The sequence below is a fragment of the Oryctolagus cuniculus genome, chromosome 10 (assembly GCF_051225735.1).
Source record: "Oryctolagus cuniculus isolate XC-2025 breed Fujian yellow rabbit chromosome 10, ASM5122573v1, whole genome shotgun sequence".
Taxonomy (NCBI): domain Eukaryota; kingdom Metazoa; phylum Chordata; class Mammalia; order Lagomorpha; family Leporidae; genus Oryctolagus; species Oryctolagus cuniculus.
This window is the reverse complement of record NC_142876.1, coordinates 37,923,804-37,944,505: the sequence shown is the minus strand read 5'-3', so window position 1 is coordinate 37,944,505 and position 20,702 is coordinate 37,923,804.

The window sequence follows — 20,702 nt, the reverse complement described above, 5'->3', positions numbered from 1 at the left end:
ACACCTGGGGAGAATATACTCACTTTTTTTGTAGGATTTATTTATTTAATTGAAGGTCAGCGTTCAAGCAACAGAAGGAGAAAAAGAGAGAGAGAGAGGAGGAAGAGGGCTGAGAGAGAGAAAGAGAGGAAGAAAGATAGAGAGTGCTTCCATCTGCTGGTTCATTTCTCAAAGCACCACAAGGGCCAGGAGCCAGGACTTTATAGCTGACTTTACTAGGGGTGTGCCTAGGGGATGTTTGCTTTGTCATCTTCATCAGTGGTTTACTAAGCTCAGGGTAAGCCCAGAAAAAAAATGCCTCAAATTTTTACTGCTAAATGTTTCATCTAGTTTTTTGTGTGTCTGTTTTTTTAGTATTTATTTATTTATTTGAAAGGTAGAGTTACAGAGAGGTAGAGGCAGAGAAAGAGAGAGAGGTCTTCCATCTGCTAGTTCACTTCCCAGATGGTTGCAACAACTAGAGCTGTGTAGATCCGAAGCCAGGAGCCAGGCACCTCTTCGGGGCCTCACATGAAAGTACAGGTGCTCCAGGACTTGGGCCATCTTCCACTGCTTTGCAGGCCATAATAGGGAGCTGAATCGGAAGTGGAACAGCCAGCACTCGAACCAGCAACCATATGGGATGCCAGCACTGCAGCGCTGACCCCTTCTTCTAGTTTTATTTCTGAATTTTTAAAAGTTTGAAAATGTTCAATGAAATAAAACCTGCTGTAATGTAGATCCTCTCGCAAGTGTTCTTTTTCCTTTACATTATCAGTGATCTTTAGCATATCAACAGATTCCTCCATATCAACAAATTCCTCCATTCACAAATTCTTTCAGGGTTTAAGAAGTTTATTTTACCACTCTAATTTCCTTTAAAGTTAAAAATATCTCTGCTTATCATCTTTTTGGATCCTTCTCATACTCTATTACCAAGGGTAAGGTGCAATATCTGTTTTTATGGAAGGTACTGCTTTCCAGAAGTATAAGAGTAGTGGTTTACAACATGGTCTTCTGGGGCAACCATATTTGGACTCTGTTCCATTGCAAAGAGTCAGTCTCTCAAATGTGATCCCTTTTGCATTGTGCTTCTACTGCTGCCTGGCTTCTGTGTACTCACTCTTGAGCCCAACACTACAACAAAAGTTGTGATCTGATGAAGTAGCTTAGCTCCTGCCTAATATGGACAGGCCACTTAATAGTGGATCACTGGCCTCCTTACACTAGACAATAGACAAATGTCTGGCTGGAAAGCTTTTTTTTTTGCACTCCAGGCCACTGGGTCATTTAAAAATAGACAAGAGAACTTAGTTGGAAGCAACACCTATAGACATCTGCCTTAAAGTGGTCTTGCAGGAATGAAAATCTAGGATGTCTCATTAGCACAGTATTTTTCCTATAACTTGCCTGTCTCCCCTACGGTTTAGTCATTTCCTTGAGCAACATTCTAGTATCCCAATCCCTAGCACTGTACCTTTCAGAAAGAACAAGCTTGATAAACACTGAGTGAACTAAATTTAATAAATGGAGAGCTCCACTCATTTGGATTTCTAATACAAAATGGCCTTGGCTATTATGTTTTAAAATATTTAGCAGTTCAGTTAAAAACGCCCCTGTGAATCTTTTATGCTATCATTTATCTTTCTATTTCTTTTCAGCTTTAAATTGTACTGCCAGATTTATTTGCTGTGGTATTAGGTTTCCGTGTCTACCCAGTTCTAGTCCAGCTCTTCTAATGCAATTCAGTCTTTTTACTGCAAGTCTCAGACTCAAATATTAAATCAACATTTGCCATTAAGACTCTGCATTTGCCTATGAGATGATGATTGGATTCAGCTTTTGGAAAGGAATCTATATAAATACATCTTCTCTAATAATGTCCAAAAATGATCCCCTTCTTTCCCCCACCTCCTGCCATGTTACTTAAAAACATAGACTCCAGAACTCTCCAAGATGCTCTCCCTGGGCTACCCTAACATCTACTGTCATTTCTTTCCCTCTACCCTCTGATAACCTGCTGTCTGTTGCCAAATAAACTGTTTCAGAAAAAATGCTTTGCTATTTTTATTAAAACCAGAATCTGATCAACAATATTCCAATTATAAAGGTACAGAGAGGAAAAGATAATCAGACCTCAAATTAAATCACATCTGGACAGGCCTGTTGTTGAAGGCACTAATAATATATTGCATATGTATTTGTGCAGAGCATGCCAGAAGTGAATTCCACATCATTAACAAGGTTCTCTATCGATCGCTCACAATCTGGCATCTGTAACCAGCAAGGTGCAGAATCAAGTTCTTTGCTACTGAATATGTATCATAGTGGCCCATGCAAGTCCTTTCTCTGCCTACGGGGTCTGCCAGGCTCACAGCTGCTTGAAGAGCAGAACGAGGGTTTGCATTAAGGCTCTTCAACTCATTTCTCTCCCAGACAGTGAAACTTGCATTTTAAACACGGCAGCACAAAAAAAGCTTCCAACTTCTGCCCACAGTTCTCCTGGCTTACTAGAGAGAACAGGGGGGATATATGTCAGCCCTGAAAACAGCCACAGTCCGTTCTTAGGCGGCAGTGTGTAATTGTCACCATCGCTTTGCTAATGATTACAGAAAATCAAGGATCCTCAGCTAGCGACTAAGTAGAATCTAGTAAAGTGGAGGCTAAGTATGGCCCAGTCTGGTAAGCAATTTCATTTTTTGACCAACTATCAAAATTTTTATCATCTTTGGAAATAAAATGTATTATAGTAATTCTTCATATAATACTGATTTTAATCTTTTTCACACACTGTCACCAAAAGTTGTGTTGTGTATGGGTTAAAGACCCCAGTACAGAGCCAGATTCTCACTGTTTACCAGCTCTGTAACCTTAGATAAGTTATTTAACATCCCATTTTTTATTTTTCTTTTCTGTAAATTGGGGCTAACAGTAGTACCTGCCGTATAGGATGATTGTAGAAATAAATACATCAATATGTGCAAAGCACCTAGGCACATGGTTGGGACAGTGTAAGCCTCAATGTTAGAAGTTCTTAGAGTTCAGGGGATTCAGGATTACTCAGATCAGATCCAAGTGAAGATTCAATTTGGGCTGTTGTTTTCCCATGATCTCACTACAAAGTGATAAAGAGGGATTAAGTATTTATTTCTGCAGCCTAAAAGATACCCTATGTTTCTCTGAAGTATGGAATGACAAGCACTCACTGCAGCCAATGCAACCCCTCTTTAGCTGACATTTTTAGGGGGTTAGGAGGAGTTGAGCATATTTGCAAATACATACTTCAATCTTTGCTAGATTATCTAATTTTAGACCATTTTTGATAGAAAAAAAATTTGCAAAAGATTATGAGCTTACTAAATGAAAAGCACTGATAAAGATTCTTGACATAGAAGTTGAAGTGGCTCCTAAGAATGCATCCATTAGGCCGGCGCTGCGGCTCACTAGGCTAATCCTCCACCTTGCGGCGCCGGCACACGGGGTTCCAGTCCCGGTTGCCCCTCTTCCAGGCCAGCTCTCTGTTGTGGCCTGGGAGTGCAGTGGAGGATGGCCCAAGTGCTTGGGCCCTGCACCCCATGGGAGACCAGGAGAGGCACCTGGCTCGTGGCTTCGGATCCGCACGATGCGCCAGCCGCGGCGGCCATTGGAGGGTGAACCAACGGCAAAGGAAGACCTTTCTCTCTGTCTCTCTCTCTCACTGTCCACTCTGCCTGTCAAAAAAAAAAAAAAAAAAAAAGAATGCATCCATACTCTGTGAATGAGCAGATGGCATTGCTGATGTGTGCCACAGAGTGGGAAGATCCATCAGGAAGAGTGAGTCCTTGCATGCAACCCAGCTCTCTTCCTAAATGAAGTGGAACAAAAACAATACCCTTCATCTAACAGAAGGCCGGGCATGGAAAAGCCTGAACAGTGCTGAGAACTTCTGACCTTGACCCATTGTGGATATGAGAGTAGGTGATCATAGAGCTTGTACACAGGTCTTTCTCTAAAGCAGAAACTTCCCTGGGGAGTGGGAGGAGGGGGGGATCAAAGTTCAAGGTGCATGAAATATTATTTGCTTTCCTCAGTACCCAATACACATCTATCATATGATCAATAGCAGCAGCTATTGCTGGAACATCATGGAATGTACAAGCAATGTAATGTTTGATTCCCTATACCTGACGAACTTGTCCTCTGATTAGAGCACTACATATGGATTTAAAGACATCAAATGTAATACCAAAAGATAAACTATTAAACAACATCAATTATATTTAAAAATGCCATGACAGCTAAGACTGACGAGAAACATGGAAATTGCCAAATCCACAGAAATCTTCCTCCATCACAGGCTCCTTTTTCAGAGAGGATGGGAATAATGGAATAAAGGAAATCTTTGTCCAGATGCAAGAGCTCCCTTAAGTGAAAACAGAAAGCAAGCCAAGCAGGCTTAACAATCCCCTCTGCTTCTCAGGAGCCACTTCTCTGCCCCATTTTCTATGGTGACAGGTCACTCCTTGCCACTTTAAGCCCCAACCCTCCACCATTAATTACCCCTAGGTTCTTATTTACTTTTCATCTTAGAGAGAAAGGAATTGGGAAATAGATTTCTTTCCCCAGCAGTTCTTTTCTCATAGCACATTCCACAGACTTCTACCCCAGTACCACCTGCCTGAGACACTGCACAAAGAGGAGGAGGATGGAAAGGAAAATAAAGGGGAGGAGAAGAGTGGTTAAAAACTTAATTTAATATACTACACTAAAGATGCTGAAAAATGCATTTACTTTGGAACCTCCACCACTGAGTACTGTGAAGTAGCATTTAGCTCTAATAGGGTTTCTGCTTCATCAGCTACAATAATTATTTTCCTTAATTTGCCTTGGACATTCCGTATAATGATCTCCATGTTTGGGGGGCTCTTTTTGTAAGCGAAAACAAAAAGCAAGTGTGTGATTTGCTTCACCGCCTACGTTTGGCAGTGCCTTCCCTTTCCCAGGTCTAAAATGTGTCTTTACTTGCTCTCTGTCATCAGCATGAATTTCTTGACATTAAGACCATCCATCTCCATCTTCCCATCTCTGTTTCCACCCCCGATCTAATTGGCAATTTGCCACCTCTACCCTTTCCTTTAAAACTAGATCAGCTTTCCTGCAACTTGCAAGAATATTCTGTCCCCTGTAAGAAACCCCAGAGAGGCTGATCTTGAAAATGTGCAAATGTATTATTTAAAAAATGATATTGAGATCAAACTGCGATGTGTGTTTATATCTTTTTGATCTCTATTTTTGTCCTTTATTAACTATCCCCTTACCCTGTTTCTGCGAGTGTTAGCTACAGATTTTCAATCACACCCACTGGCAAAGCCAACCCGCAGGGAGGCTCTCAGCAGTGCCCTTCCAGAACCAGCCCAGCAGACGAAAGGCAGATGGAAAATTCCAGGGGTTCAGATCTGAGCATTTAAATGATCATTTAGCGTAACACAAATCTGCGAGATATGTATTTTTAGTTTCCTATGCAGAGCAATAGAATAGAGACAATGCAAAGAATCCTGGTGAGTGTGTTGCATAGAAAATGCTTGGAAAGAACTACAGTCAGCAGAGAATGAAGGAATTTGGGGAGATTCTGAGAAGGTCTCCGTACAGCAGATGTGCTATTTGTGATACTTCTTTCCACATTCTGACACTGGACCTTTGCATAGTGCATCTACAATCACCATTTCCTTTCCTTTTTTTTTTTTTTTTTTTTTTTCAATTCTCATTTGAGGGCATGAGCAGTAACAAGGCCACATGGTTTTGCATCTATTGTACAGATCCTAAGCAGTTCAGGCCCTTAGACACACATCGGGGGCAATGCTACAGCCAAATCTTCCATGTCCAAGAAAGGTTCTCTTGCACTGCTTTGTTTTCTGAAATACACAGATACATTACCTGATAAACAAGGCTAAGCATTGAGAACAAGCTCACCATTTCATTAGATGATATTTAAAGACAAAGTTTCAAAATTATATTAATATAACTGTAAGTAATTCTTTAATACAGAGTACATGGTTGAAAATGCTATACTGTACAGTTTCTGTGATTTAGAATTCCTCCATTCTTCAAAGTATACTTTTCACATCCTGAAATATAGAAATAAGGGAGAGTAAGATACAACAAAATCTCTAACCAGTAAGTCCAGCCCAGCGTGACAGCTCCCTGTCACACTACCCAACAAATGACAAGTTAAACCAGCTTTTCCTGGAGCCAGGACACCCTGCACATGCAGAACACTGGAAGGGCCGTTAAGGGGTGAAAATGTTACCTAGTAATTCCAATCCTCCTGTTTACAATAAGAGCATTACAGCTTACAAAATAAAGTCAGACATCACTGATGAGAACACATATGGGAATTTGGATCAGGTATCGGTTGTAGGATATTCGAAGTAGTTCTGAAGAAGCGTGTGGTTCTGTCAGACTGTGGGGTGTGTCCTTTCTCTTTGCTGCACAGATGTTCGTTATTTTTCACTGTTGTACAAGCTGTAATTCGGCTCCCGGACTCTGATACAAACGCCCCCCAAAAGGTCATGATAGTATGGAGGTATTAGTGATTAAAAAAAATGTGTTTAATGTGTTGAGGTGGTGGCCAGCATTGTGGCATAGTGGGTAAAGCTGCTGCCTGTTACCCTGGGATCTCATATGGTTGCCGGTTTGTGTCCTGACTGTTAGACTTCTGATCCAGCTCCCTCCTAATGACCTGGGAAAGCAGAAGATGGATCACATACTTGGGCCACAGAAACCCACATGGATGAAGCTCCTGGCTTCGACTCGGCCCAGCCTTGGCCCATTGTGGCCTTCTGGAAAGTGAACCAGTTTATGGAAGATCTCCCCACCTTGCCCCCCACAACTGACTTTAAAATAAATAAATAAACCTTTTAAAAAGAGAGAAAGAAGTTCTCTCTCTAGTCCCCTTTCTAATTTAAAAATATTTCCTTCCATCCAGATATTCCTTTAGATTTTCTAGAGCTACCCTTATGTCCATGTAGTTCTCTGGATTACAATCTATGACACTTGGCTGCATATCTCAGAAATTACAAGTAAATCAAACATTTCAGTGCGGCAAGAATAGACTTTAGTCCTTTACACATATGATTTCCTTTAATATGCATAATAACCACATAAACTAGGTGTTGTCTCTGTTTTATGGTAGTAATGATGCCCACTTTTGCTCTGGGCATCTAGATATTGATATCCAGGACAGAACAAATAGTATTGGCCCCTAAAATTAATTTTGCCTATCAACTTTATTTCAATAAATGACATGACAACCATGAATATAGGTCTTATCCTTGATCTTTGCTTTTTGTTATTCTCCACCTCTAATACATCAGCAGTATCAGCAATCCTACTGACTTTATCTCCCAACTATGTGCTATCCACTTCCACTTCTAGCAGCTGCCTATGTACAATGCTGGTTCAATCTATCACAATTGCTTGTGAAGACATGTACAGTAGTCTTTTTCCTGATATGCTTGCTTCATTTCTCACGATAATTGGAAAGAGTGATCTTTTAAAATGTAAATCAAATTTAATGTCTTCACTATAAACCCTATAATGGATTCCTATCACATTTAAAATAAAATGTACACCCTGTCTCCTGGCTTTAATGGTCTGGACCAGACCAGTCTTTGGACTTGATCATTCTCTACTTTATTCTTTCTTTCCCATGAACAGTGTTTCTTAAATACTGTAAATTCATTCCTGCCTTCACATCTTAGCATTTGTTTTCTCTACCTGGGATGTTCTTTTGCAGCATTTTACATAAATGTTATCATGGAAATCTCAGATTTAAAGATAATTTTAAGAGGTTTTCTTGACCAGGAAGTTCAAAGTTGTCACCTAGGTGTTCTTGGTACTTATATTTGTGTGGTGTTTTTTTTTTTTTTTTTCCACTCATTAATTTGCTTGTTCATATTCTGTTTCTCATTAATAATAGAAACCATGTTTATCTGGTATGCTGTTTGGACAAGCTACATAGTCTCTAGTGTCCAGCAAAAAGTTGAAATGTGGGTTTGTTATTAATAATTTCAAGAAAAAACAGAAGAACATTAAATAAAGTGCAAGGTCCTAATAAACTCAGTGCCCTGTAGGAAGGAATGAGTCGTAGGCCCATGGAGTCTGTTCATCATTTTTCTCCCAACACATGGTAGTTGAGTATACTTTTCAAATAAATTATTTATTCATGTATTTGTTGCATAAATGAATATACAGATTAATGGATGGGATGAAGGAAACTGAGCTGGAAGTAATGAACTTGTTAAACACAAAGAATAACATACAGAGCTGAAATGGAGACTCAGGATATCTGATGTAGCATGTCTTCCTAGCTACTGCATCACATTGCATCCCAAGGCTAATAAAATCTAGCCACCAGGAGAAAAAAAAAATCCATCCTATGCTTTCAGCAAAATTTAATACCTTGCATAACTGAAGAATGGCAATAAGTAGGTACATTTGAAGGAAGTAAGCACAAAATACTCAAAGTAAGAAGAATCTGGAAAAAGTTAAAGAAATTGAAATGAGTAAGGGGTGGTGGTGAGCAGTTGTGTTTGAGATGGGTTTTAAAACCAAGCAGGATTCTAGTATGTGGGTAGTAATGAAAATTTATTATAGAAGATGAAATAGAGGTAGTGCAAAGAACATTTGGGAAGGTGACAAGAAGTGTAGTGTGACTGAAGAAGGGCCGTGGCAGGTTCCCATTCCAACAAGATTTCAGGCATGGGGCCTTGGTTTTTAATTAGGAAGTGGGAGTAGAGTATCACCATTTTGATAGCAGAACTTGAGGACCATGAATCTGGCTAGAGAGGACAGTGTGGGTAAGGGGAAAAATCATAGACCAAATGCATGAGTCTATCTAGGGTGTGGCAGCAATGGTTCCGAGAAAGAAAAAGATAGTGGAACTAATGGAGAAAATGGAAACCTAGATGATTAACTGAGAAAGGGAAAGGAGTGGGGACTGCAGATGGTGATTCTGAAGTTTTAAACTCCAGCATACCTACTACATGCTTACCGTTATATATATAAAATCTACATATATAGAATTTGCTGTTTAAACTTTATAACAGATCTATCTGGGAGGGGTATTTTTTTTACTTATCTTCAAGTCCCCAAAAAGAAAAAGTTCAAAAAAGTAAATTAACTTGGAGGCCACATAGTAAGTATAGAGGGTGGGATATGAACTCTCACAGGTGTGACTCTCTTATCGCACCAGGGTAATTGAAAAAATCAAGGGCAGAAGCAAAGAAGTGAGGATTTTGAATGGGTCGGGAACTATATGTAAGCCATTATACCTCATGTATGTCATATAAGAATCATATGTGTCTGTTTATGTGATGCCCCTTTTGTTTTGCTTTTTTATAAATCATTACAGAAATTTTACTTTTGTTTGTGCTTGGACAATAACTTAGAATTAGTCACAAGGCATTCTATAAATTGTTTCTAAGTATTATTCAAAGTTTCACATACAGTAAGGAATAAAAAAACACCTAGATTTTAGCAAAACTAGATTGGAATAATTTGGTAAACTAAAAACCAGTGGAGACTAAGAAATAGAAAAAAAAATTAGTGAATTTCTGACTAAAAAAAAATAAACTCTTCTCTACCTATGATTGAATCCCCAGGGGGTATGGAAGATTGAGGAAAGATTATTCAAACCCAAGCAATATTTACCAGGGTAACAGTTCTCTCAGTGCACATTATACTCAACTACGTGCCATGAACCCGCCAGGATCTTTGGAATGGGTTTTAACAATATTCCTCATTAGAACAGTACATCAATTCACTCCCTCCTCCGTGTCTTATCTGAGACAGTCCCAATTTATTCAAAAGTTAGTTGCTTTGGAGAAACCCATCATCCTATCAGAATCTGAATAACATCTCCCCTTGAGAAACTTTTGACCATTTAATTTAATTTAATTTAGGAAAAAACATTGAATCAAATCTTGCTTTTCTCCCCTGAGGGAAAACATGTTTTACAAATGAAGACCTCCCATCTAAAAGTGCTCTAAGTCTTACATCCTGTCAAGAAAATTATTTGCATTCTTCCTCTTTCATTCTATTAACATATGAAACCAAGTGCATATTTGTCCTCCACCTAAACACTCCTCATCAAATATCAACAGCACAGAGAGCTAGGTGAGGGCCATTTTCTGTTTTTTACCTAATGAGGCCAGCCTTGGAATCTGAGAAGAAAAATATAAGGCAAGAACAAGGAGGTCACATATTCGTGATAGGTAGTAAAGCATTGGGTAGTATCTAAGAATCAATGCGTTCTGAGTACTTTCCACATACATGGCCATGGGTTAGGTACTAGGGAACGAGAAAGGGTAATATTCTGAACGATTCTGGAATTCAAGGTAAGAACTGTCTATCTGGAAAGCATTAGAAGTACCCATCAGGGCCTACAATTGTGCACAGTGTGTTAAGTTGCTACCTGTGACAGCTGTCATCCCTTATCAGAGTGTTGGTTTGAACCCTGGATGCTCCACTTCTCATCTGCCTCTCCTCTAATATGCCTAGGAAAGCAGCAAAAAGCTGCCCATGTATTTGGGTACCTGTCATCCACATGGAAGACCCAGATAGATGGCTTTGGCGTGGATCAGACCAGCCATTATTTCTATCTGGGGAGTAAACAAGCAGATGAAAGATCTCTTTCACTCTCTCTTTCGCTTTCTCCCTCTCTCTGTCACTCTTTCAAATAAATAAAATAAATCTTTTTTGAAGAAAATACACCCATCACAACAAAAATACAATTCTATATACAAAAAATTAGTATTCTCATTCTTTTTATAATCAAACTACAAAACTGAAACTACAGTGTGTCTTATAGATGTGTGAAAACAATGAGAAAATATTGGAAAATTGTGCAAGACCTCTTGAAGACAATTCAGCAGTATCTTTTATAAAAATACATTTAATCTTTTGTGCAAAAATTCTTCCTTAAAGTGCTTATCTTACATACATATGCAAGAAAACCCTGTGAACTATCTTTGATATTTGAAAAGCTTGGAAACAACCTATCTTCCCACCTATTGGGGACTGCTTGAATATCATAGCACATTCATCAGATAGATTGTCGCAACCATTTAAAATAAAGTGGTAGATTTTCTTTCATGGATTTCTTTAGTACCTATTGGTTAATAAATCAAAAAATAAAATATAGAACACAGATTATAGTATCATGTATAGTGTTTCATCAATATCATATGTAAATACTGGGCTAGTGAACTAACCAGCTCTCTTTCTTTCACTCTCTCACATACACATACAACATATATACATACATATACACACACACACACACACATTGTGTAACCTTTAAAACACATTGGTGGCCGGCGCCGCGGCTCACTAGGCTAATCCTCCGCCTTGCGGCGCCAGCACACGGGGTTCTAGTCCCGGTCGGGGTGCCGGATTCTGTGCCGGCTGCCCCTCTTCCAGGCCAGCTCTCTGCTGTCGCCAGGGAGTGCAGTGGAGGATGGCCCAAGTGCTTGGGCCCTGCACCCCATGGGAGACCAGGAAAAGCACCTGGCTCCTGCCATCGGATCAGCGCGGTGCGCTGGCCGCAGCGCGCCGGCCGCGGCGGCCATTGGAGGGTGAACCAACGGCAAAAGGAAGACCTTTCTCTCTGTCTCTCTCTCTGACTGTCCACTCTGCCTGTCAAAAAAAAAAAAAAAAAATTGGTAACTGAGTTTGCCTTTGGGAAGTACTGAATAAGAATCAGGGTCAGGAAGGAAGAGAAACTTAATTTTAACTGTATATGCTTTTGCATATTTACCATTTTGTCTTATGTGCATATATATTGCCTATTTAAAATTAATTCAATAGGGTAAATTAATAACATAAAATGAAATATGATGATGCTGATTGGCTGCATATAGTGGACTCTTGGCTGTTGGAGGACAATGAAGTGAATTTGCACCCCTGGGTGATGTGCTGGGAACCATTAGGGGAAAGGGTCTTCTCCCAGGTCTGAATTTGGGAGACTGATTGAGTGTGTTGTAAGAGTGACTCAGTTTACCCCCATCTCCAGAAAATAAATGACCCTCATGTTCCTTCCAAATCTACTTTCCAGACTGGAACCCTCACAGCGTCACTCTGGAGGACCTGTAGAAGGAAAATGCAAAGACACCCAGGGAATTCTGACAACCCTCAGGGTGGACTGTGGTGACCAAGTTGAGGCAGGTAGGACAATTCTGAGTTGAGGGGCTGCTTGAATTCTGATTCTGGTCAGGCGCGGGAAGCTCCTGCAAAGGGATAGTAGTTAAGTTTTCTTAGGAGTGAAATCTGGGCACCTTGAATTACCCTCTATGAAGAATTGTCCCTTTCAGGTTCTGCCGTCCGTCAAAAAGACTCTAATCTTTAACAAAATAGGCTGTGCGGTTGTGGGTGCGGTGTCTGTGCCTTTCTGCTGCCTGGGGCTGTCTGCCATGTGATTGGTCTATGGTCACAGCTCATACAGCCAGGCCTTTTGGGCTTCCTGGTCTGGGGTTGGGCCACTATCTTTGTTGCTTTCACTGACATGGTCTAGAAGAAAAGACATCCATGTTCAACTGTACGATTGTTCTGGTTAATAACCATTTCTCATTTCATTTTCTTCACACGTTTTTAAAATTTATTTTCATTTCATTTGAATGATAGAGAGACACAGAGAGATCTTGTATCTGCTGATTCATTTCTCAAATGCCAGCGGCCAGGGATGGGTCAGGCTGAAGTCAGGAGCCAGGAACTCCATTTGCATCTCCCATGCTGGTAGAAGGGATTCAAGTACTTGAGGCATCACCTACTGAAGCTGGACCAGAAGTAGAGTAACCAGGACTTGAACCAAGTACTTTGATATGGGATACAAATATACGAAGCAGCAACTTAACCATTGTGCCAAATGCCTGCCACTCATTTTATATTCTTTCTATACATATATTATATAGAGAGATTAGAGAAGAGTTAGGACCTAAACCAGGCAATTCACCTGGCTTTGGGAAACTTTACTGTCTTTTGCTTTAGATTCAAAAGAAGCTGTCTTTAGAAAACATGATTTTAGGGATTATTCTGAATTATTTTGATTCCTATCTTTCCCTCCTTTTAAGAAGTAGATACAATTATCATTTTCCGGATAAATTCTCACTGTGAAATAAATCCTTGTACATTTCACTGGTACTTTCGGAAGCAATGTATATCGTGCAAATGACAAAACACATGAAACATTCAAAGAGGTGATTTTACTTGGCTTATTGGATAGGGAGAGCGCTCATTAATGAAGAATACAGCAACAAGTGAAAGGAGGCCTGGAGACTGCCAGAAGGGTAAGGGAGTGGTCCTTGGTTTCACTGGAGTCATGTGGAAGAATGGAGATGCACCATATCTCAGAATACTCAGAAGTGGCCTTGTCCATTGTGATTAACAAAGCACAGAAGGATACAAAGATTTCCCAGTGTCACTGTTTCATGGTAGCCCAGGGCTCAAGGAAAATGTGACATAGTCATCTGCTTCCTTGTTTACGCAGAGCCCTTCCATCCACACAATTCTCTTTTTCTGGCTGAGTTTCACCTATAGCCTTTTCAGCCTTGACTCCCCAGTTGTCCTCCTCAGGTCCCCGGTGACTTTTCTAAAAGTAATCTGCCTGACAGGTAGGGTGTGCTTGATAAAATTCTTCCTTTACTCCTACCCACTTCCTCTAACTCCCTCTCAGTTCAGATTTGTTGACATTTTAATATCCTTAATAACTTTCCTCATCACCAAGGAATCATTTTCAGTACTTAAGCAAATGTGAGTCATTCACCTAAGTGTCCTTTCCTGGTCAATGTCACTGAGCCTGGTTTGTCCATTTCTGTGGTTAAAGGAAACAACTTCCACCCTGGACAAATACTACCAGGACCTGTTTGTCACAGTGTTTGTCCTAAAAGAAGAAGAATCATGACAATATATAATTATATATAAAGGAAAATAGAGATGTTTAACTGTCTTCTATTTTCACCTAAGACAGATTAGGAGGAAATGAACTGGGAAGGGTTCAGGAAGGGTTTAGGTAATTTAGACTCAACGATAGTTGATAGAAGAAAGGTTAGTATCAAGTATCAGGACAGAATATGAAGGATGGTTACGAGATGTGAAGAAATATCAGGGCTGCAAGAAACCATCATTGTAGGCAATAATAATCTGTAGGCATTAATAATCAAATAACCCATGTATGTGTGTGTACGTGTGTGTGTGTATGTGTGTGGGTATTTGATTAGAGAGAGAGAGAGACAGAGACAGAAACAGAGAAAGAACTGTATTTGCTATGTTGAATCTCAGCTATAATGCAGTTGTTTTCTCCTTCTAATAGCCAAATGACATGATCTTACTTTCCAGTTGCAATAACACATCCTTCGGTCTAACTCCTGCACTAGTTAGAAGCAGAAGGAATTATTTTATGAGTAGACCTCTAGCCATAGCTCTGAGATTCTAATTTTCTTCCTCTTTTTCTTTCTTTTAAAAAGATTACATTTATACATTATTACCTTTCTAGGGAAGGGGTTCCTTCATTGGATAAATGTTTAATATCATTATTGTTATTGGGTGGAGAGCCCTTTCATTCTTTTTTCTATGACTTCAGTGCTAACAGAAGGTATCTGTAAAATACTTTGCTAACTCTGAGCGTGCCTCTGTTGCCAAAAGGTCTTTCTCATGTGTTACACTTGTTTCTTTCTGAACATTTTTATTCCTATGCAAATAAAATTCAACTACAAGGACACACATATATGCATACACAACTAATTGCACTCCTAAGGACTCTTCATTGTGTTCTATTTATGCATAATTAAATCCCTTTTCTCTTTATCAGCTCCTGTAAGCTTCCACATAGATACACTGGGAGAAGATAAAATAAATGGCACCCCACTCTCGCCACACTCGACCCCCAAACCTGCTGTGTTTGAAGGAAAATCCCTCATTTGCTTCAGTCTTCCATGCCAAGCATTTTGCAGTGAAACACCCCTACAGTGTGTTCCAATGGGTTCTCATCTGGGGAAAGAGAATGCTGCAGAGGGGCAATGGCACTTCCCATGCCTGTTCCTGAGCCATTTTAAAGGAGTTAAACATGCAGGAAAATGTTCAACAGATTTTATGGCAAAGCATCATGGTGCTGTTATCAGCTTCCTTGCGGGAAATGGTAATGTGTATTCATATAAACACAATGGGGTTGAACATCACCTCATATTCATTCCGATGCCTCCCAGCACCCAGGCAACTCACACACAAATGTCTATCTGCTTCCCCCACAGCTTTCAGCAACCAAGGCTCCCCAACCCTTACAGGCCCTGCTGCTGCCCAGCAGCTCAATGAGCAATTGAATCTTTCTTTTGCAGGCAGATCTTCACAGCCAACATCAACAAGTATAAGGAATAATTTGCTTGATTTTCATTCTTATTCAGAATATGGGTCTGGAGATGATGGTAAAGGTGAGCAGTCTTCTCCACAGTGTTTTGCTTGCTTGCTTTTCCCTATAAACACAGAAGACTAAGTCATGTGCTTTTAAACCAAAATACTGGTGAAAACAAAACAAATATACAATACAAACAAAACAAAGAATAAGATACAGAACAAACACCATGGATGCAGGAAAAACAGATTAGAACCCACGGATAGACCTTTCATTTGGCAATACAGTGGTTTTATGGAGACAACAAAATATATACATCATACATAAAAACTCAGAAAACTTTTAACTGGGTTGAATATTGGTTATGAGTGTATGAAGGCATCTGGCTGTCATGAACTGTTTTCATCCCTATTTTTTCTACTGAGATGATAGTCCTGGTCCCCTACTTTCAGGATAACGTAAGCCACAAACAGTGAGTCACTAAGTTTGTAACTAAAATTGGTCATAACAACTTTTCCTGAATAGAATGCCATATTCTAAGAAATTAGAATGGTTATATCCGACCTAACTTCTGTCAGAAATTTTGGAAAATATCACATAAAATCAAATCAACTACAGAGCATATCCCTCTCTGCATGTGTTATGCAACACTGCAACTACACTCTTGCAAGTGGAGGGAACTTGGAATACTGGTGTTCCTATTCTCTCAACATCCATGCTGATGTTATAATTAAGGAAGGAAACACCTACTAAGATAGACTTGCATCTGGAGTTTATACTGAAATTGTTGTTAACAGCTAGTTTTGATATCCCATCTCATGAACATCTGTCTTCTATTAATGATTAGTGATTATTTTATGTATGTTAATTTTGGGTCATCACATGTACCACGGGCTCCTGAAAGCAGGGACTAACCATGTCTTTCATGTTAATTAAATAATTAATGAGCATTTACGGTTTTCTTTGGCATAGAATATACAGTGATGAAAAAGTTACTGCTTTTATCTTTAAGAAGCTTAGATGTTATTTACGGATAGAAGGGATAGGGGCAGGTTTTATGAACAAGTTTCAGATCTTTGGGACTACACTGGTTAACCAATTTATGGCCTTTGATATTGGTACCCAGGGACTTCTCTAATTGTCAAAACAAGGGGACAACTTTACACATAGCCTAGATTTAGTTCTATGCTCAGAAAATGTCAGATTAGTAAATTGGCTGTCAAATGCAATCCCAATTTCCTATAACATAATCCAATGACTTCCTTGAGTTAAAAAAATAAAAATGCCCCAAAATAATCTGTAAAAACTTTAAAATTTTATTTTCTTCCTAGTAAAGTGATGGCTATCAACCAGGGAGGTCACCGGGTGTAAAAACCTATTTTAATGGTGAATATTTCCAGCCTAGCTTGCTGGCTACCCAAGGCACAGGAGTAAAAGATGAAGCATAGGCCGCTTGAAGGTAGGAGGGAAGTCTAAACACAAAATACCTCATAAAATTTGGAACCAAAGGTGCTTGACAACTGCGCAGAAGGAGATGCCTAGAAAACTTGATGCCTTGATCTTGGCATTCAGCAGATGGATGAGGACAAAAAAAAAATTCCATTGAGAATTTATAATCACAAGCCAGTTTTCTCACTGATTTGGTCTAAGTTTACTTTTCTTGTGTGGTTTTAAGAATTTAACTTTAAAAGCTTCTGAGCTGGTGATATCCCCTCCATATCACCCAGCTCCCCAGTCAATGACTATAGTCAAGGGCCATATAGGACACAGTGAGTAAAGTCCAATATGAATGTAATTAGAGACTCAAGAGGATGTAATAGAATAAGAAAGAGGCTAAGTTGGATGAAAAAATAGTTGGAAATATATGAGATTTGTGAAAGACAGAAATTCCTAGTTCAAGAAAGCCCAAGGAACCCCCAGTAATATAAATATTCATATGCCTTATGGGATTTAGACCAACATCTTTGCATTCAAATAACTTAAATAGTATCTCAAACACCCCAAATCCTCAAATGTACGCTTTTTATAGCTAAAAGAAATCTTCCATATTTAATTTATCTTTCCAGTGATAACAGAGTAATCCTATAAATAATTAATAAAAAGAGCTTTCATTTTTATAGTCCAAAAGACCAGAAGATATATAACAAAGCTGAAATTCAGAGGTCCATGAGATTCCTAAAAGTTATTGAAAGAGGAAAAGTGTCTGTTTGTGGAGATTTCCTCCTAAACAGCACATTTTCATTGTTGGTTTTCTTCCTGCTTTGCTTTTCTGGCCAAAATAGAAGCAATGAGTATCCCAAACAGTTTTACCAAATGAACAAGCAAGGCTAACATAGACTTCGATACTCAATCATTCACTGTTTTGTAAAAATGAAGTAAGAAAAGGGATGGTTGTAAACATGCTGTTTAAGACACCAGCATCCCACCAAGAGTATGTGGGTTCAACCCACAGCTCTGGCTCCTGGCTCCAGCTTCCTGCTAATGCAAATGCTAGAAGCAATGGTTATGGTTCAAGTACCTGGGATCCTACCTTCCGTGTGGGAAGCCTAACTTAAAGTCCCAGCCTCCTTCTTCACAGCTCAGCCCTTGCTGCTGCGCACATTTGGGGACTGAATCAGTGCATAGGAGTACTCTCTTTCTCTCTCTCTCTCTCTCCCTCTCCCTCTCCCTCTCTTTCTCTCTCTCCCTCTCTTTCTCTCTCTCTCTCTCTCTCTCTCTCTCTCTCTCTCTTTCTCTTTCTCTTTCTCTTTCTCTTTCTCTTTCTCTTTCTCTTTCTCTTTCTCTTTCTCTTTCTCTTTCTCTCTTTCCCTCCATTTCCCTCTGTCTGTCACTTTCTCTCTCTGGCAAATAAATTGTTTAAAAATTAAAATAGAACGGAAGAAAATTTAGGCTACACATTCTATATCCCAAGCAAAGACTCAATGGTTCAAGACAAATGGACATCTCACTTTCAAAAAAGCTGATGAACTCTTTGAAAATACAACCTCACGTGGGTGATAGATTTGTTACTGCAGGAAATCTTGGTGTTCTTAAGGCAATTAGTCACTTGTTAGAGAGAAACAACTAGTGACCAAATATTTTTTTCTTTTCTTTTTATTGTGGAGATGAAGAGGAAGGAGGAATAGAATAATTAGTTTGATGAATGGTGATTAAAAAAATAAATATTTTGGAATGTTCAACTATAAAATAAAATATATACCTTAATCATTCAATTCCACTCAGCTCCTTTCACTTTAAAACATGCCTAGTATTTAACAAACTATAAATTAGGGAAGTTTTGATGTGTTCATATCTATTTATCTTCCCTTAATGCTCCATCTTGAGCTCCCATCATCAATTCCATGATGTTCTCCTTGTTTTTTTCTAGTCCACACTGATTTATTTTTCTGAACTTCTACAGCACACATTTTTTATGCCATTCGCTTTCCTGCCTGCATTGCACATTATATCCATGCCTTACTTAGTTTGAGTATATTAACATGTAGAATAAACTTTAAGTATTTTGAGGCCAGATATCCTAAATATTATTTGATATCCTTTTATGCCTAGGAAGGAGCCATACCTTAAAAAATCTATTCAATTTATTATCATTTCAAATGGAAATGATTAATTGATTAGGCATCATCTTCTATGTCAGATGAATGAATGACAGTAATATCATATTGAATTTCAGAAGTATGTACTGTTCGATACATTGCAAAGAACTGCTACCAACTATCAAGTGTTTTTCTTAGGATAATGATGCCCTTCTATATAAAAAGTCAATAAAAAAGAACTCTCTGCCCTCAAAAAGCAGACAATTTGAGTAATATTGTCAGCAATACACAATTAGAAATAAAAGCAATCTACTTTTAAATAAATAGATTCTTCAAAAAGAGTACTTTAAAATTAAAGTGGATCTTAAAAGTTTTTTATTCAGCTTCACATTTGACAAATATGAACTAGTGTTACCCAATGTTACCCATAATTAAAGTAAATGAGAGAGCAAAAGCAATTATTTGCTTCATCAAATGACTGATTACACCAGTTTGAAGTCACCAATTACCAGATTAAATTTTCTCTGAAATTATCAGAGTTCTATAATGGGAGAGGGGGGATGTGAGACGTAGATAAAAAAAATTCTCTTTCAAGTTTAATAATCACAGATTAAAATCCAAGTTTCATCACTACTTAATTTGGGAGAAGTTGCCTAATTTATTTGGGTTTTGGTTTCCTCATCTCTGAAATGGGAACAATAACCATTTTGCAGAATTGTTTTAGATATTAAAAAACATAATACAAGTTAAGGTCTCATTACTGTCTATGGCATAGCAGACCCTCACTAACTTTACTACCACACAAATGATTAATCTCTCTTGAGACAGATTGTAAACAAAACATGGTTCCTAACTTTTCTAATATATTCAGTAGTCATTGGGACTTTCATTGCCTCGTTGAAATTACAACTCCAGCTAGCCATGTACCATGCTACTTCCTGTATATAACTTACTGGATAGGAAGTGTTACAGATTCAATAACAGTCAATCCCTAGAATGCACAAAGACAAGAGTATGAAACTTAATGTACTTTCAAAGGTGAATAACATGGGACAACTATATTCTTACTCTCAGGAACTAGAATATAGAACTATAAAGGAAAACATGTGAATGCCATTTCCATTGTGGCCAATAATAAGTCACTAGAAGGAGATTATACTAAATCTTCTTCATGAGTAAGAGTATAGAATAAGAAGGTTGACCAAGCCTATATCAAGAAAAAAGACAAAGGAAGTAGAAATCATAAGAGACACGGGAAATACATATTTAAATTAAGAAGATAAGAAACACATAACAAAGAGAGAAGTAAGAAAATCAGACATGAAGAGAAGCAAAGATAGAGAAAATAACCAAATGGAAAACTTGGAGGAAGTGAGGGGAAAAATTCTTGTGGCTGTGATTCATAGAGCTGCTGTGTGACAGTCTCTCCACCTGAGAGAGTACCAGCCCTACCTGCTTCTCGCTTCTGAAGTCCCAGGACAGTAGATTAGATCTCCCCTTCTCCCATTTTTTTCCAGTCTTTGAGCTAGAATAAATGAGTTTCTTATAACAAACTAACACTTTCAGTCTAATATGCCTGAGAAACATTTGGGTAGAAAGAACAAGATGTGTGTAGAAAATCAAACTAACAAAGGAAGTTCATCATCACATTAACTTCTGGTGCTGGTGCTGTATGCATCTCCACCTCCGTTTGGTTGCTCATATTGTCCCTCTACATGGAAAATGGCTTACTCCCTTCTCTTCAACTATTTACGTCCTACCTATTTGTGAAATTTCTAGTGAAAGCCTCCTATATTCTTGATCCATTT